The 21,898-nt window shown below is 47.6% G+C and overlaps 1 long non-coding RNA gene across 2 annotated transcripts in view; it reads left to right on the top strand.

Annotated features, from left to right (window-relative positions):
• Positions 1-21,898, top strand: part of LOC119963770 — a 124,524-nt gene that overhangs the window by 77,301 nt on the left and 25,325 nt on the right. Inside the window, exon 3 of one of the 2 annotated variants that reach the window (XR_005460164.1) lies at positions 17,056-17,257. The exons of the other annotated variant lie outside the window; for it this stretch is intronic. This is a non-coding gene — a long non-coding RNA (uncharacterized LOC119963770). Of the gene's footprint in view, positions 1-17,055; positions 17,258-21,898 lie in introns of those variants that run through there. 2 annotated transcript variants of the gene reach the window in all.

The raw sequence follows: 21,898 nt of genomic DNA on the forward strand, positions 1-21,898 counted from the left end.
ACAATCTCCCACTACTGTCCTTGATCGGACCTACCCTCGCTCTAGTCATATTTCTCACATATGTGTAAAAGGCCTTGGGGTTTCCTTGATCCTACCCGCCAAAGATTTTTCATGCCCTCTTCTAGCTCTCCTAATCCCTTTCTTCAGTTCCCTCCTGGCTATCTTGTATCCCTCCAGCGCCCTGTCTGAACCTTGTTTCCTCAGCCTTACACAAGTCTCCTTCTTCCTCTTAACAAGCCATTCACCCTCTCTTGTCAACCATGGTTCCCTCACTTGATCATCTCTTCCCTGCCTGACAGGGACATACATATCAAAGACCCGTAGTACCTGTTCCTTGAACAAGTTACACATTTCACTTGTGTCCTTCCCTGACAGCCTATGTTCCCAACTTATGCAATTCAATTCCTGTCTGACAGCATTGTATTTACCCTTCCCCCAATTGTAAACCTTGCCCTGTTGCACGCACCTATCCCTTTCCATTACTAAAGTGAAAGTCACAGAATTGTGGTCACTACCTCCAAAATGCTCCCCCACTAACAAATCTATCACCTGCCCTGGTTCATTACCAAGTACCAAATCCAATATGGCCACCCCTCTGGTCGGACGATCTACATACTGTGTTAGAAAAGCTTCCTGGACACACTGCAAAAAACCACCCCATCCAAACTATTTGATCTAAAGAGTTTTCACTCAATGTTTGGGAAGTTGAAGTCACCCATGACTACTGCCCTGTGACTTCTGCACCTTTCCAAAATCTGTTTCCAAATCTGTTCCTCCACGTCTCTGCTGCTATTGGGGGGGCTATAGAAAACTCCCAACAAGGTGACTGCTCCTTTCCTATTTCTGACTTCAACCCATACTACCTCAGTAGGCAGATCCTCCTCGAACTGCTTTTCTGCAGCTGTTATACTATCTCTAATTAACAATGCCATCCCCCACCCCCCACCTCCTTTACCATCCTCCCCAATCTTGTTGAAACATCTATAACCAGGGACTTCCAACAACCATTTCTGCCCCTCTTCTATCCAAGTTTCCGTGATGGCCACCACATCGTAGTCCCAAGTACCGATCCATGCCTTAAGTTCACCCACCTTATTCCTGATGCTTCTTGCATTGAAGTATACACACTTCAACCCATCTCCTTGCCTGCAAGTACTCTCCTTTGTCAGTGTTACCTTCCCCACTGCGTCACTACACGCTTTGCCATCCTGAATATCGGCTTCCTTAGTTGCTGGACTACAAATCCGGTTCCCATTCCCCTGCCAAATTAGTTTAAACCCTCCCGAAGAGTACTAGAAAACCTCCCTCCCAGGATATTGGTGCCCCTCTGGTTCAGATGCAACCCGTCCTGCTTGTGCAGGTCCCACCTTCCCCAGAATGCGCTCCAATTATACAAATACCTGAAGCCCTCCCTCCTACACCATTCCTGCAGCCATGTGTTGTGGGTTTTCCAGGCAAGATTCAAGCCTTTTACGAGCTGGGAAAAGGACTTTGAACTTTAAAGCAGTAAAAAAACAGCCATGTTTGGGGCGGCAGGACCTTGACTAAACCTCCCAGCAGCCTCAGCCCTGTCTGTGTGTTTAGAGAGGCAACTCTCGAAATCCACAAGCAGCAGAAACCCAGACAGGCCGGTGATTAGTTTAACTGCAAGATAAAGGAGTCTGTGACATCACCAGACTAGACCGGCAGAAGAACAATACACCTGGGTTAGTTTCAATACAGGCGCTGATGGCCCTGGCCTAGAGGGAAGATAGAACCCATTTCCTTAATGGGATAGCATTCAGCAACCTCTGGAGGGACAATAGGGTGCAATTAAGCCCACCTGATACCGAAGATAACGAGGTTAAGCCCACGTATGCTTCAATGGGGGCTGAAGATCACAGTAGCAGATAAGGCCGTAGCCCTCCTGATACCGAAGATAACGAGGTTAAGCCCACGTATGCTTCAATGGGGACTGAAGATCACAGTAGCAGATAAGGCCGGAGCCTTTACTTGGTGTATAAAAAGGATGTTCAGACCGGCCAGGAATTACCATAATTCCGGTGTCTAGGACCGAGGGGTACCCTGGGCGCCTCGAAACTCAGGAAAGACTGCCAGATAAAGGTGGGCAGAGACTTTCCTTTCTTCTCTCTCCCGGGGGCGCTGCTCAAGTGGAGTAGGCGCAAGGTGGTTGTGTGTCTACCGGTAAGAGAGAGAGGATCACCCGGGCAGTGGTGGGGCTTGGACAAAGGGGTGTCAAGCCCAATATAAGCCCGTTGGGTGGAGTTAGAAAGGGGGATCCCGCTACAGTGTTCAACTGCACTCTCTTCCTATTCCTAGCCTCGCTATCACGTGGCACCGGCAACAAACCAGAGATGAAAACTCTGTCTGTCCTGGCCTTTAACTTCCAGCCTAACTGCCTAAACTTGTTTATTACCTCCACACCCCTTTTCCTACCTACGTCGCTGGTACCAATGTGCACCACGACTTCTGGCTGCTCTCCCCCCCCCTTCAGGATCCTGAAGACACGATCCGAGACATCCCTGGCCCTGGCACCCGGGAGGCAACATACCTTCCGGGAGTCTCGCTCGCGACCACAGAATCTCCTATCTATTCCCCTAACCATTGAATCGCCTATTACTATTGCTTTTCTATTCTCCCCCCTTCCATTCTGAGCCCCAGAGCCAGACTCAGTGCCAGAGACCTGGCCGCTAGGGCCTTCCCCCGATAGATAATCCCCCCCCCCCCAAAAGCATCCAAAATGGTATACTTGTTTTGAAGGGGAACGGCCATGAGGGATCCCTGCACTGTCTGCTTGTTCATTTTCTTTCCCCTGACTGTAACCCAACTATCTTGTCCAGTACCTTGGGTGTGGCTACCTCCCTGTAACTCTTCTCGATAACCTCCTCTACCTCCCGGATGATCCGAAGTTCATCCAGCTCCAGCTCCAGTTCCCTAACACGGTCTCTGAGAAGCTGGAGTTGGGTGCACTTCCCGCAGGTATAGTCAGCGGGGACACCAGTGGTATCCCTCACCACCCACATCCTACAGGAGGAGCATGCAACTGCCCTAGCCTCCATCCCCTCTTACTTTACAGAATATAGCTGCCCTGTGGACCAACTGGATCTCCGCCCTCTGACTCTGCCCCCAGTCAGCTGCACTCTCTGTAAACTCCTGGCTCCCTTCTCGCTCTTTGCGGAAATGAAATGAAAGAAACACCTTGTTCCCTCCTCACCTAACTCCCTCAGTCACCAACTCTCACTATAGCACTCAAATGCACCAACTTCAGCACTCCCTCAGTCACCAAACTCTCACAATAGCACTCAAATGCACCAAGTTCAGCACTCCAGTGCAAACAAAGTCTGCACTGTAGCTGGATCCCTTTTATACTGTGAATCTAGCCTCTGAAAACTGGCCTAATCCAATTAATTAATTAACAATCTCCAGCTGCAAGTACCTACAAGTAGAACCTTTGTTTAAAGCTGATTGAAAATTCACCTTCTTCTAAACCAAGGTGCAGTGCTGTATACTGAAAAAAAGAGGTTTAGCTCAGTGGGCTAGACAGCTGGTTTGTAATGCAGAGCAAGGCCGAAAGCGCGGGTTTAGTTCCCGTCCAAGCTCATTACCCGACCAGGCTCTGGAATGTGGCGACTAGGGGCTTTTAACAGTAACTTCATGGCAGTGTTAATATAAGCTTACTTGTGACAATAAAAGATTATTATTATATTATTACTGTTCTTTGCTCTTTATATGTTAAAAATTCCAATCGGATGCTGTGGTGAATGTATTGCTGTAACAATTCACCATGTACTTATCTGTATTACGCTGTTGCCCATATGGGCTCCACCTATGGACCATTGTATTGTATTCCCTATAATGTAGCATGTTGGGGCCTGTTTGGGCTTCGCCCCTGGCTCCACCCCTTCAGGGGAGGTATAAAGAGCAATCGCCCTGTAGGTGGCTCCCACTAACAGATCAGTCACAGGCTGGCACTGTTCTAGTTGATTAAAGCAACAGTTTGCTTCTACTCCTGGTTTCATGTGAATTGATAGTCGCATCAATGTAATCAACTACAACACCACTATGGAATCGGCCCTTAAACCTGACTGACTGGAACTCGATCCGCAGGCCGCGGAGGTGAAAGAGATTTTTTCGCATTGGTTCCGCTGTTTCAAGGCCTACCTCACCGCCTCCTCCTCACCTTCCATCTCCAACGAACAGAAGTTGAGTCTCGTCCACGCACGGGTGAGCCATCGAATCTCTGTTCAACACGAGGAAGTCTCTACCTACGCAGACGCCCTCGCAATGCTAGAGCGCCTCTACATAAGGCTTGTGAACGAGGTATACGCGCGGCATCTCCTCATCACTCGCCGCCAGCGCCCCAGGGAATCGCTGGAAGAGTACCTACGCGACCTCAAAGTCCTTGCACAAAGCTGCAATTACCAGGCCGTTGCGGTCACTCAACCCATGGACCTCGTCATCCGGGACACCTACGTGGCTGGAGTCAGGTCCAACTACGTGAGACAGCGCCTACTTGAAAAAGGTGCCCTAGACCTGGAAGAGACGGTAAAATTAGCCTCCTCTCTGGAAGTAGCGTTCCAAAGCCTTAACGCGTTCCCGTCCAATCACACGCACCCCTCGTGGACCCCCGACCAAAGAATACCCCAGGCCTGTGCCGCGCGGCTGCCCGCCCACCATGGGGGGCTACCCTGGTATTTCTGCGGCCAGCCTCAGCACCCCAGGCAGCGCTGCCCGGCCCGGAACGCGAACTGCAGTGACTGCGGGAGAAAAGGACATTTTGCTCAAGTTTGCCTGGCCAGGTCCAAAAACTCTAAATCGTAGACCCGACCCTCAGACTCACAGGCCCACAGATCCCACAGTGTGGCAACGTGTCTGCTGGCTCCGCCCCCCCCGACGCGTTATCGGCCTCGTGCTGTCCGTGGGGGCAGCCATCTCCAAGCCCGCACAACATGTGCGCCTCACGGAGGCCTCCATCTTGGCCATCCTCGCCCATGCGGCCCGCCACATGCGATTCATGGGGGCTACCATCTTGGACGCCATTTTCCTCACTGCCTGACACGTGCAACTGACGGGGGCTGCCATCTTGGCCGCCACCTGCAACGCCGCCTGACACGTGCAACCAACGGGGGCAGCCATTTTGGGACCACCCCAGCACCTTTGACCATGCCGGCTGCCCGCAACTCAGCGCGGTCACCCTTGACCAGTCACAACCCAAACACCTCCGGAGCTCTGTGATGACCGTCCGGGTAAATGATTACGAAACGCCTTGCCTTTTCGACTCCTGGAGCACAGAGAGCTTCATTCACCCAGGCATGGTAAGACGCTGCTCGATCCCAATCTTCCTGGCACGCCAAACCATCTCCCTCACCTCCGGGTCGCACTCGGTGCAGGTCCGAGGGTGCACTACCGCAACCCTCACAATACAGGGTGCCGAGTACGCCAATTTTAAATTATATGTACTCCCCGACCTCTGCGCTCCTCTTCTATTGGGACTGGATTTCCAATGTAATCTCAGGAGCCTCCACCCCTTGAGGGGACGTATAAAGAGCAGTTGCCCTGTTGGTGGCTCCCACTAACAGATCAGTCGCAGGCAGGCACTGTTCTAGTTGATTAAAGTCGCAGTTTACATCTACTCCTGGTTTCGTGTGAATTGATGGTCACATCAGATGCACTGTTCTTTTCCCTTTTTTAACTGAAAAGGAATCCAGAATAGATAAATTGCAGAATGTGAGGCAATGATGTTGGTGATGCTGGGAGATACAATGACCATCATCACTAATCTTGATGGCGCCTCTGCACTAATCTTTTCATAAAGTGAGAACTGATCACTGCTATCTGAAGGTGCAGGTACCAGAAGTTGTGCACAGCAGATGTCTTATGCTTGTTCAACCTCACTGGTACCCATTAATGTTCTTTTTAGTTCCCAAAACCTCAGATAGTCTCTCCCCCATGAGGAAACCCATTGATGACATTGAGTCGTGGAGTTATAAAGCAGAATTTAATGGTCACAGTGCTGGGCCCACCCAAAGGTTATCTTGTTGCAGCCACTTCTGTCAGGATTACATTACAATCCGGCAGCATCCTGGCTGTCTTTGGACCTGCTGCAGGTAAGATTTCCCACATACATTTCTCCTGAAGAGTGGATGCCCCACCTCAGAGATCTACCTACCTATCAGAGGCTGGCAGCACCACCAGAAACAGTAACGCTATTGATACGACAGTGGGGCCGGAGACTGAGGGCCACTGCTGGAGCCATGGAGAGTAGGCAAGTGGATACAATTGCTGTGGCCAGCCGGGGGTCACAGATTGGGGGCATAGAGTGGGGCAGTTAGAAGGGAACATTCTAAGAGCAAAGAGGTGGCATCTCTTGCATCTTCATTTGCCACCAGTGGGTCCTTCCATTATGCACAGGGTTCCTCAGAAGGAGGAATCATCCTCCACCAGTTTGAAGGCCTACTTGCAAGGCTTCACTCGAATTGCCCATGTTGCAGGGTCCCTGTCAACTGATGGCAGAATGAGGTCCTTAAGTGGGCACTTCTGGGAGGAAAAGGCATCCTCAGCCCTTCCCACCCCGGACTTAATTGGGAGGAATCAGGAAGACAATGATTTCTCTAACCTTTGCCCTTCCACCCGATCATACGGGTACCCTCACCTCCCAGCTCATTCACTGCTGGGAATGCAGGAAATTCCATCCAGAGAGTCATTATGAAGCAGAAGGTAGACACCCAGTCCATTGAGATCTACAGAGTAATGCAATCAGTCTTATTCCCTCCCCGCCCAAGCTGTGTAACACTGAAGTTTTGGAGCTGTAGATATTGGCCAGAATTCTCCAGTAATTGGGATTTATGTTTCCTGCCGGCAGCACACTCCCGGCCGGTGGGTTTCCTGCCTGCGTGCGGTGGCTTCAATGGAAAATTACATTGACAAGCGTCAGGAAGATACAATCCCGCCACCAACGAACAGCACACCACCGAAAGGCACGCAACTGGCAGACTGAAGACTCCATTAGCGGCATGGGTAAAAAAAAAACAATTAGAGCAATTGAGGCAGAGGTTTATGGGAAGCTAAGTGCCACATCAAACAAATGATCTGGAAAATGGCCCAAAAATGGCTTAAAGCCAACTAAAATAAGGACCGGAATTCTCTGCTGCCTACAGCTGGCAACTGAGTCCTCGATGCGGTGGAGAATTGAAAAATCCGGATCTGCGCTGGATGTCGGCAGGCGCCGATCCAATCACGAAGCTCCGGCACCTGCTGGTGGCAGGATCGGGTTCTTAATGACCCACTTCCATCCACTAAGCAGGACCGGCACCCTATTCTCTGGTCCTCCGTGATTCTCCGGTCCTCTGGGCCAGGAGTCACGTGGGCAGGGATTACTGCAGGTCTCACCAAAGTTAGCCTGACGTGGTACCCCTGGGGGTGGGACCATCAGAAGGCCATCCTTCACCCCCCAACAATGTACAATTAGCTCATCCCTCCACTACCTCCACCCCCTCCACCCCCCACCCAAGACACTCTAAATTGGGAGACACCCTCAGAACTCCCCCCCCCCCCCCCCCCCCCCCGCACAGGGGCCCCTTTAATAGAGGGAGCTCCACAGGGATCCCCTTAATATGGGGACCGCACTGGGATCCCTTAATAGGGGAACCCCCCACAGAGACCCCTAACTAACGGAACTCCCCCCTAGGACCCCTTTATAGGAGACACCCCCTAACTAAAAGAATGCCACAGAGAGGCCCCTTAACTAACGTAGCCCCCACAGATATCCTCTAACTAGATGGGGATCCTGGAAGCAGGAGTCCCTCACGAGTCTCACCTATTCCTCGCCATGCATAAATTTGCATGGTGGGGCACAGTGAATTGCTTCCTGATTTGAGCACCCAGGGGAAATGTAATTTGGAAGCAATTCTCCTCTGGCAGGACAAGATTGTCTCCCAAACGGAGAATCTCGCCCAAGATCTTCCATTTGATTCTTGCTTATCATGCCAAAAGCTTGGCAATCCACAAGGTCCAGTTACGAAAGATACTGATCGCAAGCTGTGTGAGCCCAACCTTGAAGAAATGAAAGGACATGCAAAGTATCAGAATGGCACTCCTGGGTCATTCAAACATCATAACATGTTTTACTCAGGTTTTTTTTTCAACCTCTGGAAAAGTCAAATCATACACAATCAGGATAGAGAACCAGTGTTGCAGTTCCCTGCTCCTTTTCAGTCAACACCCAAAGGAACTGGCAGACAGATATGGCAAAGTAAAGATCAGCCTCAACATGTTCTTCATGTAATCTGGGAGCAAATTACAACTCTTGGCATTTCATCCGTATTTTATTATTTTACTAACCGTACATTCAGAGACGGATTTGTGTCCTGAGATTTGTGAGAGGAGTTTGGATTTTCATCTTCTTCTGAAAGAATTAAGTGTGGGCCTGTCTATCTATGCAATAGAGCAGGGGAATGAGATTGAAAGGAAAGCTTTGAGAAAACCATCAGAGCGTAAGTAATTGGCACTCTGCTGAATGAGCTCTAAACAAATACAAGACACAATGCTAGCCCAGCACCAAACAAAATGCTTTGGAACTTAGAGGCAAAATGCTGGAAAAGTGAATCAAAAAATAAGCGACAAAAACAGAACAATATCTTGCAGTTATAAGGTGTTTTAATATCGCCACAACACAAGAATTTAACCAGAAAACAAATTGACACTAAGCTTAAAAAAAAAGGAGACTTTAGGACAAATGTCCAAAAGCTTGGTCAAAGAGGTGGGTTTTAAGAAACATCATGGGCGGGATTCTCCACTCACCAGCGGGGCGGGCAGTACCGGCACGATGGAGTGGCGTGAACCACTCCGGCGTCGGGCTGCCCCAAAGGTGCGGAATCTAACTGGCGCCGAAGGGCCTCTGCCGGCCGGCATAAGTTGGAGCATGTGCGGGAGCACCAGCGTGTTCTGACGCATGTGCCGAACCGCTGGCAATATCCCAGCACATGCCCATGGTGTTTCTTCATGTTTCTTCTCCGGGCTGGCCATTGCGGAGGTTCACAGTGGCCGGCGCGAAGAGAAAGCGTTTTCCCACGGCAGAGGCCCACCCGCGGATCGGTGGGCCCCGATCGCGGGCCAGGCTACCTTGGGGCACCCGCCCAGGGCCAGATCCCCCCGCACCCCCCCCCCCCCCCCCCCCCCCCCCCGAAGACTCCGCAGGCCGCCCACAGAGTCAGGTCCCGCCGGTAAGGACCTGTTGTGATTTATGCCGGCGGGACTGGCCTAATACGGGCGGCCGCTCGGCCCATCGTGGGGTGGAGAATCGCCGGCGGGGGGGATCGCTGCCAGTGGCCACCGAACGGCGCGGCGCGATTCCTGCCCCTGTCGCTACCCTGATGCCGAAGAATTTGGAAGCCGGCGTCGGGGCGGGATTCACGCTGCCCTCCGGCGATTCTCCGACCCGCCCCATAAAGGAGTTGAGAGGGAGCTGGCGAAATGAGAAGGTTGTAGGAGGTTTGGGGGGGCGGGGTTGGATTGCAGAGATTCAGGACTTCTATGGCCACCAATGGTGAGTGAGGGAAGCTGGAGATACACAAGATGGCCAGAATTTAGGAAGAGGGAGATTAATCTGTTTGGGTAGCACTGCTACTATTGTATGTATTCATGTTGAGCATGACTTTCGTTCATCAAACTCTGATTACATTTTTTCCCTTGTAATGTTCAAAAATGCTTTGATCCTAGAGGGGTTCTGGTTCCTGTCACTCCTAAAGTTGCTTTATAACCAAATAGTGCCCTTAGCTTGTCAGAACTCTTGACTCTGATTTGGGGTTAACTTGTGCTCTCGTGCACACGTCGTCTCCAGCTTCCCATATTCACCTGGTGTCAGCAGGAATTTACACAAAAACATTTGTCACCTAATTCAACTAAGGATCCTGGCAATTCTTTTTCAGCTGCTTACTAAAATAATTAACTTCAAAGAAGGTGTGAAATATTGTTTCCCTTCATGTAACGGTAGAATGATGGGGTGTGGATTAATTTGTTCTTAATCTAGGACAAAAGTTCAGCACAACATCGTGGGCCAAAGGGCCTGTTCTGTGCTGTATTTTTCTATGTTCTATGTTGATGGAGGCTTTAAAATATCATTCATTTTTTTAAAATTTAGAGTACCCAATAATTTTTTTCCAATTAAGGGGCAATTCAGCGTGGCCAATCCACCTAACCTGCATGTCTTTGGGTTGTGGGGGCGAAACCCACGCAGACACGGGGAGAATGTGCAAACTCCACACAGACAGTGATCCTGGGGTGGGATTCGAACCTGGATCCTCATCGCTGTAGGCAGCAATGCTAACCACTATGCCACTGTGCTGCCCCTAAAATGTCATTCATTAATTACATTCCAGTGTGTTAAAAAAATTGCTTTACTTCAGCATAGGACAATAAAAGCACCAATAAGGGATACACACACCTGTAAAACCACTTATCCTTATGTAAATAAATATTGTGAAATTGACAGCAGAGATCCAAGATCTAGAGCTGTCAGTCAAACAATGTTTCCCCTCGGGTTCAGGCGTATCAACTAGAGTAATAGATTTGTTGGCTCCCAATACACTGGATTCATAGGCTCTATACAGTGTATTGGGGGCCAATGGGCATTGAAGTCCCAAATCTTGGCATTGGGGAAATGAGGGTGATTGGGGATGGGAAAGTACCATAGCCTGGTATGGGGGGTCACAAGGAGGACCTTTTGAATTCACATTTTCAAAGGTCCCCTCATGCAGACTAAGGTTCACAACTCCTGTATGGGGCCATGAACCATTGCCCACCTCCATGGAAATTGTGGAGGAGAATCCCTATTTCTGCAATGGAACAAAGGCCAATAAATGTCATATATATGTATTTAATGGCTCCTTTTTATAAATACAATTGCCTGGATGTTATCCTAACTGCCCCCCTCCACGTCTACCACCGCCACTGTGCTACCCCCCATTTCCCCTCCCTGAGACAGAAGAATGTTCGAGATGGGGATAATCCAGCCCTATTCCTGCTTGATTAAATTTTTGCAAAAGTCAATCCGGCCATCGATGAAACTTCTGAAAAATATAGGCAGCTGCCTCATGACATAATTGATGCCATTACATGATTAGGCTTCACCAGTAAGTCAGAGGAAATTACATACTTCCCAACAACAGGTCCTCGGTGGGACCATTCGGCCAAGGTCTGTGCTAAAGACCTGGGGTCAGATTCTCTGGCCTCCTCACGGTGTGTTTCTCTGCGGCAGGTGGCGGCCCACCATTGGGCAATGGTGGGATATTCTGGTCCCACCGCTGTCAATAGGATTTCCAATTGAATTCACCCCATGCCACTGGGAAAACAATTGGCACAGGTGCGGCATTCGGCGAGGCCGCAAGATCCTGCAGGCGTGAACAGTCAGAAGATCTGGCCCCCTACTCTTTTTAGCATTCCATGTGGATATTGTTGAGCAGGGGTTCTCTACTCAGGTCTCCAAAAGAAAGCTATCAGCCTCTTTCAGCCAAGAAGACTTGCCTCCCATTCCTCCACATGCCCTGATTGAAGCCGAGGGCCTTTATTGAGCCTTTACTGACCATTCGGGATCGTGATCATGAGACCCTAGCTGCAGGCTTCTGCCACTTGTCTGCAATCACACCTACTAGCCAGGCTATCAATTTGTCCATCTGCCTGGGGAAGGTCTACAGAAAGTGATTAAAATGAGTCCCTGTTGCTAAGATCGGAAAGGCTTCCATATCCCTGACTTTGCCAGTAGTGGATCATGGAACTCCTTCATCAAAGATTGTGATGCATATTGCTTTATATTATCTTATTGAGTGGTTGAGAAGCAATATTAATAGAATTTTGAAACTACAAGCACCTAGATGATGCAACATTCATTTTAATAAACACCCATTGCATAAAACAGGCACTAAAGAATCCGATATAGTGGTTGCAATTTTCTTTGTCAGACTTCAAGAGCTAATCACTATTGAGCCTCCTGGAGATACCCAGGCAGGTGCCTCCTGCTGAGTTATCTGCAGGATATGAAGCCCAAAGCCGAATATTGTGTGTGCCTTAGGCCTATAGGTGTTTTGCTCCCAGAACTAATGAGAAATCCTGTTGGCACAGTGAATCATATACACTAATGTGACAGTGGGGGTATGGTTGTTTCTGCCTCATGGATCAAGCATGTCATGCCCAGTAACAAAATATATTTACCCCTGAGGTAAAACTTGTGTTTTCGTGGTTACTTTACAATTTCACCCCCACAACACCCTCCCAAGTAATTTTTCACTTGCGTAGAGTAGAAGTGAAGGAAAAGGAGAATTTAAAAAGAAAAATGTGTATGGCTCCACATTTGGGATTCCCCTCATGAATCAGGTCTTGATACACTCATTCAGTACAGCCAACTAGGCTTTTAAAGTTTTGTTCCATAACAGCGATTTAACATAGAGCTGAGCATAAAAATTCCCAAATACGTGCAAATACATCTTTTAACTTGCTTAGGCATTGAACTGGAATAATAAGGATTAAATAAAGCATTCTCTGTCCTCAAGTTAGAATTGTAAGAGAGAAAAAAATTCTGTTCCAATGGCCATAAGTTTGAACCAAGCCTCTGACTGGCACTTAAGAGACACCCACTAGCTACATGAGTGACGGCAGCCATTAGCTGTCAGCTGGCCTTTTAGCTGGAACGACAGGAAAGGCAAAGTCACACAAGTTGTTTCAGCTCAGAGCAGCTGTGTGTCAAGCAAGGCTGACATCAGGAGACATGGTGAAAGGTCTTCAGTTTCATTTGCCTGTGATTCAAGTCGAGGTATAAAGGGTCTTAGTGAAAGGGGAAACATTCTGTTTAAACACAGCAGCTGCAACAACATGAAGCTTCAATGTTAATTTGTCATTGCAAGATCAGTTTAAGCCAGACTACTGGTCAAAAACTTTTCTTTTTGGTATTAAACATTGCCAAGACTTGAATTTTTACAATGGAAATAGGGATCAGATCTGAGGCCCCAGGGCTCCTGCCAATCTTAGAGCCAGATTCCAGGGTGAAGTGGGGAGCTGACAGCGTGAGGTTAGTTAATTGTAACTAGAGAAAAACATGGGGTGAATATTATGTGAGTGGGATGCACAGAGCCGACATGGAGCCAGCCCTCTCAACGTTGTCCGCCCTGCAGCCATAACACGCAGCGGTTAAACTAATCAGGGCCAGTGTGGAGGAAGCCATGCCCTCGGGAGCTGCTGGCTAATCTGCTTGGCAGGCAGCGCCATTAATCTTGGCAGCGCCAAGAATGCATTAGTGGGCACTGCCAGGGCTGCAACGGGGAAGCAGTAGGACGCCCATAAATCCCGGAAACAGTTAAGTCTGGGGTCCTGGATGGTGGGTTCAAAACAGCAGGCAGGCAATCAGAAAGGATTGGATCTATCTTCTGCAATCAAACCCATCCCCCCAAAATACAAAAGGCAGCCCCTAAAGATAGAATTATCTCCCTCACTTCATCCCCACCCTTTGAAGATTGAAAAAAAACAAAATTGGACAGCCCACTCTTGCCCCAACTGCCCATGCCAACCACTTGATTGTGTGGGGAGCATATTATCAGGTTCACTTGGCAGAGTAACAAGCCTAATTGACCCTTAATTATCTATTTAAATATGGTGGGTTGTCTGCTGATTTTGTCACTTGCCCACCCCCTGTATTATGGGGGATTGAACTTAGTGGTCAGTCATTTGCCCTATTTTACTTTCCCCCTTCCAAAAACACGACTGGCAGGGGCACGTAAAATGTAACCCACACTTTCACAGGCCAGGGACTCTAACATCAGTGGTAGGGAAACTATTAGAGAAAATTCTGAAGGAGAAAATTAATCTTGAAGGTTTGATCAGGGACAGCTAGCATGGCTTTGTCAGAAGGAGGTCACGCCGAACAAATTTGGATGAATTTTTCGAGGAGGCGACCAGGTATGTAGATGAGGGTAGTGCAGTTGATGTAGTTTATATGGATTTCAGCAAAGCCTTTGACAAGGTACCACATGGGAAACGGATAAAAGAATCAAAACCACATGGGATCCAGAGTAACTTGGCAAGTTGAATCCAAAACTGGCTTGATGGTTGGAGACAGAGGGTGGTGATAGAAGGCTGTTTGTGTGACTGAAGGCTACTGTCCAGTGCCGTACCACAGAGAACAGTGCTGGGTCCCTTACTGTTCACGATATATATAAACAATATGGATGAGAATGTGGGGGGGGGATGATAAATAAGTTTGCAGATGACACAATGATTGGCACGGTGGTTAACAGTGAGGGAGAAGATGCGGGATACTCCCCTACCCGGCGGGGCGGGGGTCACGGCGCCGAGGAGTTGCGTGAACCATTCCGGCGGCATGCCGCTGCAAAGATGCGGAATCCTCCGCACCTTCAGGGGCTAGGCCGACCCCGGAGTGGTTTGTGTCGCGCCAGCCAGCGGGGAAGGGGCTTGGCGCTACACCAACCAACCATTGTGTGCTGGCGTCATCCCAATACATGCGCAGAGGGGTTCGTCTCCGCTCCGGCAATGGCGGACCGGTACAGCTGCCGGTGCGGAGGAATAGGGTGCCTCCGCGGCACAGGCTCGCCCGCGGACTGATGGGCCCTGGTCGTGGGCCAGGCCACCTTGGGGGCACCTCCCGGGGCCAGATACCCCCACGCCCCCCCCCCTCCCGAGGACCCGGAGGCCGCCCACGCAGCCAGGTCCCGCTGGCAAATACCTGGTGTAACATCTGCCGCCGGCCGCTTGGCCCATCACGGGTCGGAGAATCGCCCGGGGGACGGCTGCCAACAGCCGCCGACCAGCGCGGCGCAATTCCTGCCCCCGCCAAAGCCCCGGCACCAGAGAATTCACGGCGTCCCCCCCGGCGATTCACCGACCAGCGGGGGTCGGAGAATCCCGCCCAAGGTCTTTTCTCACGAGGTGTACTGGTTGTCAGGAAGTCCGCGGGAGGCTTCTCCCATCATCTACCGGCTGCATCGTGCTCTCATTTGGGCGCAATGCGGCCGGTAAATCGCGCCCCTCATTCGCTTTTCCTGACCTAAGAATATTTGATGTCAAAATATATTAATCAATTACCCATTCCTCAACATTAACACTTCTCATTTTCATGGGTACAAAATTCCATCAAGAAATTATGTATCGAAGAACTTTGCTATTTAGAATGGCTAATATATTACTGCCACTCTGTTCCCCAGAGTGCCTCAAATAGAATTTAATGAATCCTGTAGATTCTGCTGGATAACATTGACACCCAGTTCCATATCAACTTTACACCATTACAAAGTAGAGCATTGACGCAGCTACTAAAAATTGATGTTTGAAGAGTTCTTTGGCTTCCTTTCTTTATCTTCTTGTTGACAGTGATGTGGGTCTGCAGTGAATTCACACTTAAAGAAGCAAACAAGACAGATTGATAAAGCTGCACACTGGTAGAAAGTTAAGTATAGTTTCAGCACCAGCCTGGTCCGTCACGTGTAAGGCCAGCTCTGCATGGATTATCCTGATCTATTGCCGCCCTCATGTTGCATCAGAGTAAATGAAACCCTGTTTATCTGACAACGTTGGATTCTCCAGGGCCTAAGCAATTTATAAGGGGAGAAAGTTTGATAGATTATGAATAAATCTTTGTGATCCACCCCCATTTACCAAATTGCACCACAGAGTTATTGATGCAAATCTGCTACTTTGAAGCTGCATTTCCAGTCAAAGCACAATGAACATAAGCAGCTATTTTCATGCTTCCAGCTACATTGCCTCCGAGGGAAAGGAGGCGTAATACTCGCAAGAGGCTTTATGTATCTGAACCCACGGGGGATTTTGCAACATATACAAGCAGCCATTGGTGAAATTGTTTCTTGACCTTACACATGAACTAAATGATAAAAGTCATGAATATACTTCCCCCTGCCTTTTTTTAAATAATGCTGTACCTTCATGTTGATCGGAAAATGCGTTCTCATTAAAATATAGAATTGGAAAAAAGTTAGAAGCAGTTTAGCACAATTATCATTAGCTATTTGCTTAACCAAAACAGTTTTATGAAGCCGTTTTAAAAAGCTCCTCTTTGTAATCCTCTCTTATCCTTAATTACATGACCTTGTAATTCTAATTTTGCTGGGAACTGTGATATTTATTTTTTGTATGACTTCATTTTCCAAGGAGCCTCTTGAATTCCCACACCACGCAAAACAACAAGCTTGTTAATTCAGAGTTTCTAGATTAGGACTTAATTAAGTTTCTATTCAGGTTGAATGCACTGTGTATGTAGTTAGTGATTCCTTCTGAATGTAAATTAAAACTCACCTCTCTCCCAAGCTACACATAATTAAACTTCACTGAATCCCATTTACCTATCCCTCAGATACGTAGGGATAAATTGACTTTGAGTAGTGATTTCTTTATGCTCCAGAGTATAAGAAATGACATTCACACGCATTTGCCTTGCATTACTATCACTGTTCATCTCCTGCACTGCTCAGAACTAACCAGAAAATATCTTAAACAAATAAACTTAAGAGCAAATAAAAGGTAAGATTGTCTGGACAGCTTTTGTAGTTCTAAGATTACACATTTCATCACATTAATTAACCCCTGAGGTTATAGCCGAACAAAGATTTGTAGAACAGCGATTCTAATTTGTTCAATTATATATCCTTGTTTAGCACACTGAGCTAAATCTCTAGCTTTTAATGCAGACCAAGGCAGGCCAGCAGCACGGTTCAATTCCCGTACCAGCCTCCCCGAACAGGCACTGGAATCTGGCGACTAGGGGCTATTCACAGTAACTTAATTGAAGCCTACTTATGACAATAAGCGATTTTCATTTCATTTTGAAATTGAACATGACGGTCACGCTTAAAAGGGAAATGACACTCCATTAATGACCATAGTAACCTTCTGACATGGGCAGAACAGAAACAGAAACATCACAAAAGGTTTTTGTTATGAAATTGTGTGAAAAAAATAAGCTGAAGGTCAATTTTAAACACAGTGGGGTGAATTTTCCACAGGATCAGAGACAAGAGTGGAACAAAATTTGTTTTTCAGTTGCCGGAATGAAGGATGCTTGACGCAACGCAAACTTCCAGGAACAATCCTGTTTCATTATTGGTGGCAAGCTGCAGGTGCACATAACACTCACATTGGGAGTTCACTGGTTCGGGCTGGAATATCTGGGACTGCTGCACTTGAACAAGAAGGGTGCTTTTGGAGAAGCTGCATGTTGAAGAAAATGGAACGGAGCCAAATAGAAAAGCATGTATCATGACCTTATATAAATAAGCTACGCCAAGTACGAATACCAGAGTGTTTTGTCTGCCTTATACTGCCACACACTTCTATAAATGTATATCCTGCTTACCAATTCTGCAGCGGAGTGCACAGGTAGCACCACCTCATACATGTAATTCTTCTCGCATCCATTTCCTTAAAAGGTTTCTGGTCAAAAGCCTGTCCATTTGAATGTTGCTGTGATGTGCATGCACACATAACAACCACCATCAGCTGCTGGATAGCTGCATAAATCTCATTCTATAAGCTCCGAACACTTTTCTTCCCTTAGCTCTCCTCCTCTGCTTGCAAGATATATGAAAGCAGTAGACTGGAGAAGAGTCTAATAATATGGCAGACTAGTCAGAAAATTAAAAACTCATGGGATCCAAGGGAAGTGACAAGTTGAAGCCACAATTAATTCAGTGGTCGGGAGCAAAGGGTACTTTTGTGACTGGAAGGCTGTTTCCAGTTGGGTTATGCAGCGCCTTGCTGTTGGTGGTATCAGTAACTCAGACTTAAACATAAAGAGGGTATGATTAAAAAGTCTGAAGATTTTACGAAAAGTGGCCATGTGACTGGTAATGAGGAAGAAAGCTGAAAGCCGCAGGAGAGTATCTAACCACAGGTGGTCAGAAAAGTTGCAAATGGAATTTGATCCAGAGAAAATTGAGGTTATTCAGTTAGGAAGGGCGAAACAGGCAGGGGGGATACACAATACATGGTCAGATTCTGAGTAGTGTTGAAGACCATGAATTGAGAGAGTGCATTTCCACAGACCCCTGGAGATAACAGGACTGGTACATTAAGGTCGTTCAGAAGGCAAACGGAATATTTTGCTTTACTGGCCGAGTTATAGAATATAAGAGCAAAGAGGTTATTCTAGAACTGTATGAAACATCAGATAGACCACAGATGGAGGGCCAGATCTAACCAAATTGCAACAAAGTCCCATGGAGACCGCATTTTAATGTAATGGGGCTTGGTTGCAATCCGAGCCATCACCCTCCCCCCCCCACCTCACCCCACCTCAGGGCAGGGCAACGCCGAGCCTGATGTCTGGCATGGTAAAAATTCCAGCCTGGCACATTGGCCCTGCCAGTTTGACACTGCCCCATGCAAGCTGGCAGCATCACTTAGGCACCTTGATACAACCTGCCTGCCATATTGGCAGTGCCAGGATGCCACACAGTGTGCCACACAGACCAGAGGCAATCCACCTGAGGGCCCCTGTCCCTTTGGGAGGTACCCCCCCCTTCCCTATGGGAGGCTCTCCCTCAGGCACCCCCCCATCCATCCACCTGGTCCCCGTTTGTGGGGACCTGTACTGAACGGTGCTCACCTGAGGTCTGCAAGGCGAAGGGGTTAGATCCCAAAGCCTCGGGTAGATCATGCGAGCACATATTAGCGTGAGACTAGTTATCTCACTCTACCATGCAGATTTGCCAAATGCTGATCCCAGCCACAATGGCGGGATTCAGATCGCATGAGAGATCGGGTTCGACCTCATGAGGTGTGGCGAGCGGGTTAGATCCCAAATACCTCCATTCATCAGTACAGGAAGAGAACGGGGGACCATTTTTAAATGCTGCATGAATACAAAAGCAAGGAGTTAATAATATTAAATTTGTATCAAACCTTGCTTACATCACATTTATTTTAAATGTGCAGTTTTGTTTCCATGGTGAAAGGGAATAAGCTGGAGCAGATTTAAAAGTAAGTTATCAGGAGTGAGAGGATAGATTGAGCATTGCTGCGAGTCATTTCTTTGGGAAAAAGATTAACTGGAGACCTGGCACAGAGGGTGGAATTCAATGCCCGCAGAAGGGAGTTGGGGATGGGAGGAATATTTAATTGGAGTGGGGACACGGTTGTCTTCCAATGTCAGCCTGATTAGGTCTGGGATGACAAGGCAATTCAAGTCCATGTGAAGGCCTCATCCTGCCACCACTGATATTCAACCAGTGGTGAGCAGGAAAGTTGCCATGCAAGGAGCCCTTTCCAGGTTTGTTTGCAGGCTTCTGGGGTTGGGGGCAGCAAGGAACCTCTTTCAAAAGCATTCAGTGTCTGACTGAGGGACCCTGCGCTGGATATCAAGGGGACTCTGAAAGCCACCCAGTACTCTTACTGCTGACTCTGCTCAATCCACCTGAACCGTGACACTCACCCTGTGGTCCCCATCTCTCACCATCACACCTTTGACCTCGGGTTGATCCTCTACAGGGTGCATTACCAACAGCTGCCACTGCTTCTCGGGGTGCTTTTTGTAACAGAGCACTGTCAGCTCTCAAGGAGGGTGGATTTCTGTCCCCTAGGGTAGTTAATCCCATAGAATGGCCACTAAAATGTCTGAGAGGCACTAGATAAAGCAGACCTTCCTCAAAGGATGCGATACTTGGCTCTCGTGGCTCTCCAGCTGGTGGACGAGACACCTGTCACCTGGATGAAATTCTGCCCAGAGTGGTGAGAATGTCAAAATTGCCACATGGAATGGATGGGGTAAACAGCATTAAATTGCATCTCAGGAGGCTTCATATGTATGATGGGTGTAAGATAGGCAGCATTAATTAGAGTGAGTGGAGACTCATGTGGAATATCAACACTGTTGCAGACCAATTGGACCAAATGGTTGGTTTCTGTGCTGTACGTTCTATGTCATTCTGTACAACAGACTAACACCAAAATGCCAGCAAATGTATCTTTCCAATCTGTATCAGTTTTTGCATCTAGAACAATGATTGGTGAACTTACAGAGCAAAGCTTAGCTAACAAATAATTAGTATGGCCTCTCGAGTGGTAGAGTTGCTATTGATGTTGCAGAAGACATTTTGTCTTCTTTACCGACATTTATGCTGTATTGAACTCTTGGAAAGGTTACTTTACATTCGGTAACAGAGACAGGTCTTCTTGTCTCTCAACGGAAAACATTTCCTCCCTGTTGTTCTGGTAAAACGCCTGGCTCAAAAGGAAATAACCTATCGATGTGCTGACAAAAAAAAAGCCAATGGGCTCCAATCTCTTTTTCAAAAGAAATAGCTTGATATAGAATTTATGCAGGGGTACTCGATCGCCCGCTATAATGGTGGTGGGAAAGTCAGCCATAACCCTGGGAAACCGTGGCCATTCCACAGAAACTTTTATTGAAGATAGAAAAAACCTGCGAAAATTAATACCGCTCCCCTTTAAAATCTGGGGCGAATGGGCAGAATTGGAGCTGGCCGGTTCTGCACAGACATCAATTGATTTGATGAGGGCAACATCAGCTTCATTACTATGCTGCATGTGTGGTTAAGAAGCCTACTGTTCGATAGAAGCTTAATTGATTAATGCAGGCATATAGTCCCAGTGGAATACAACAAATGGCGGGATAATGTCAGGAACCATAACTGTCCAAGTTCCTGCTTGCCCAAGCCCCACTGACAGTAAGGTTAACACCTGTTTGAAAATTCACTCTTTTGCTGCATAAGTTGGCATCATTCCACATCATTATGATGGAACAGATTAAGAACAAAACTTCGAACACAAATCATTATGAGCGCCTGTGCTATGTGTGCAAATACATTTTTAACAGAGTTACTGGATTGTTTCACCTTCTCAACATGTTACAGTGCCTTTTTTTTGTATGCTATTGTATAATCGTCTGTCACTTGAATGATTTAGGGCAATTGTCAAACTGGCAGGATTGTGTTTTGTTCAAAACCTTTCAGAAACAGTAAGACATGACCAATGATTACCATGGCTAATGAGGTAAGTGTCTTGAAATATGTTTGACACTAATGCCCATTCACTACCATTAATGTGAAAGACCACACTTATTAGCCTGTCATCCGGTAACTGTACATTTATGGATTTGATACATGAATACTGTTACTTTATTTTCAAAGTCTCCAATTGCCCAGGTGACTCTTCCATTATTTTTGAGCGAATGGATGCTCCTTGCAATCTAAACGCAAATAAGCCTGAAATTTAATTTGAGTATCATAAAATAAAACTCTAAGCACAATGCCACTCCAGAAGAGTTTCTATTGACCAGTGCTAGAAAAAGTTGTCTGCTGACATCAAACGTGGATAGACCTCACTGCTGGTATGCTACAGAGTTGAAGATGCTGTCAACACTTCTGGCTGAATTCTCCGTTTTTGAGACGAAGTGCGGTGACTGGCGGTGCCTTTCCCATTGGCTGGAATGGTGGGATCTCAAGCCAGATTCTGCACTTGGGATCTCATTACTTCTGAAGTGGCAGGGTCAGGAAAGTTAAAAAGTATTGATGTCACCTCAAGGTTCTCTATCATTGTAAATAAATGACATTTTTTGAAAATCACTCCGTGAGCATCTGAATTTAAAGACAGATGAAAGTATTTTGGTTTGGATCTTTGCAATCCTCTTATTCCGCGGTTCAGTCTTCCTTACACTCCCTTTTTAAGATTAACATTCATGTGATGTGAACCTCAGTGCAACTTGTTACCGGACCCTTGTGCGTTGTCAAGGAGGTGGAGTATATGATAGGTGAGTTCTCAACTCTTAGGTCTCAAGGGATAGCAGTGGCGGCAGAGGGCTCATCAGATATGTGATTCTCCCTATCTGGGTTTCCTGACTGATAGTGTCCCAGACCAAGACATACAC

The sequence above is a fragment of the Scyliorhinus canicula genome, chromosome 3 (assembly GCF_902713615.1).
Source record: "Scyliorhinus canicula chromosome 3, sScyCan1.1, whole genome shotgun sequence".
NCBI classification, from domain to species: Eukaryota; Metazoa; Chordata; class Chondrichthyes; order Carcharhiniformes; family Scyliorhinidae; genus Scyliorhinus; species Scyliorhinus canicula.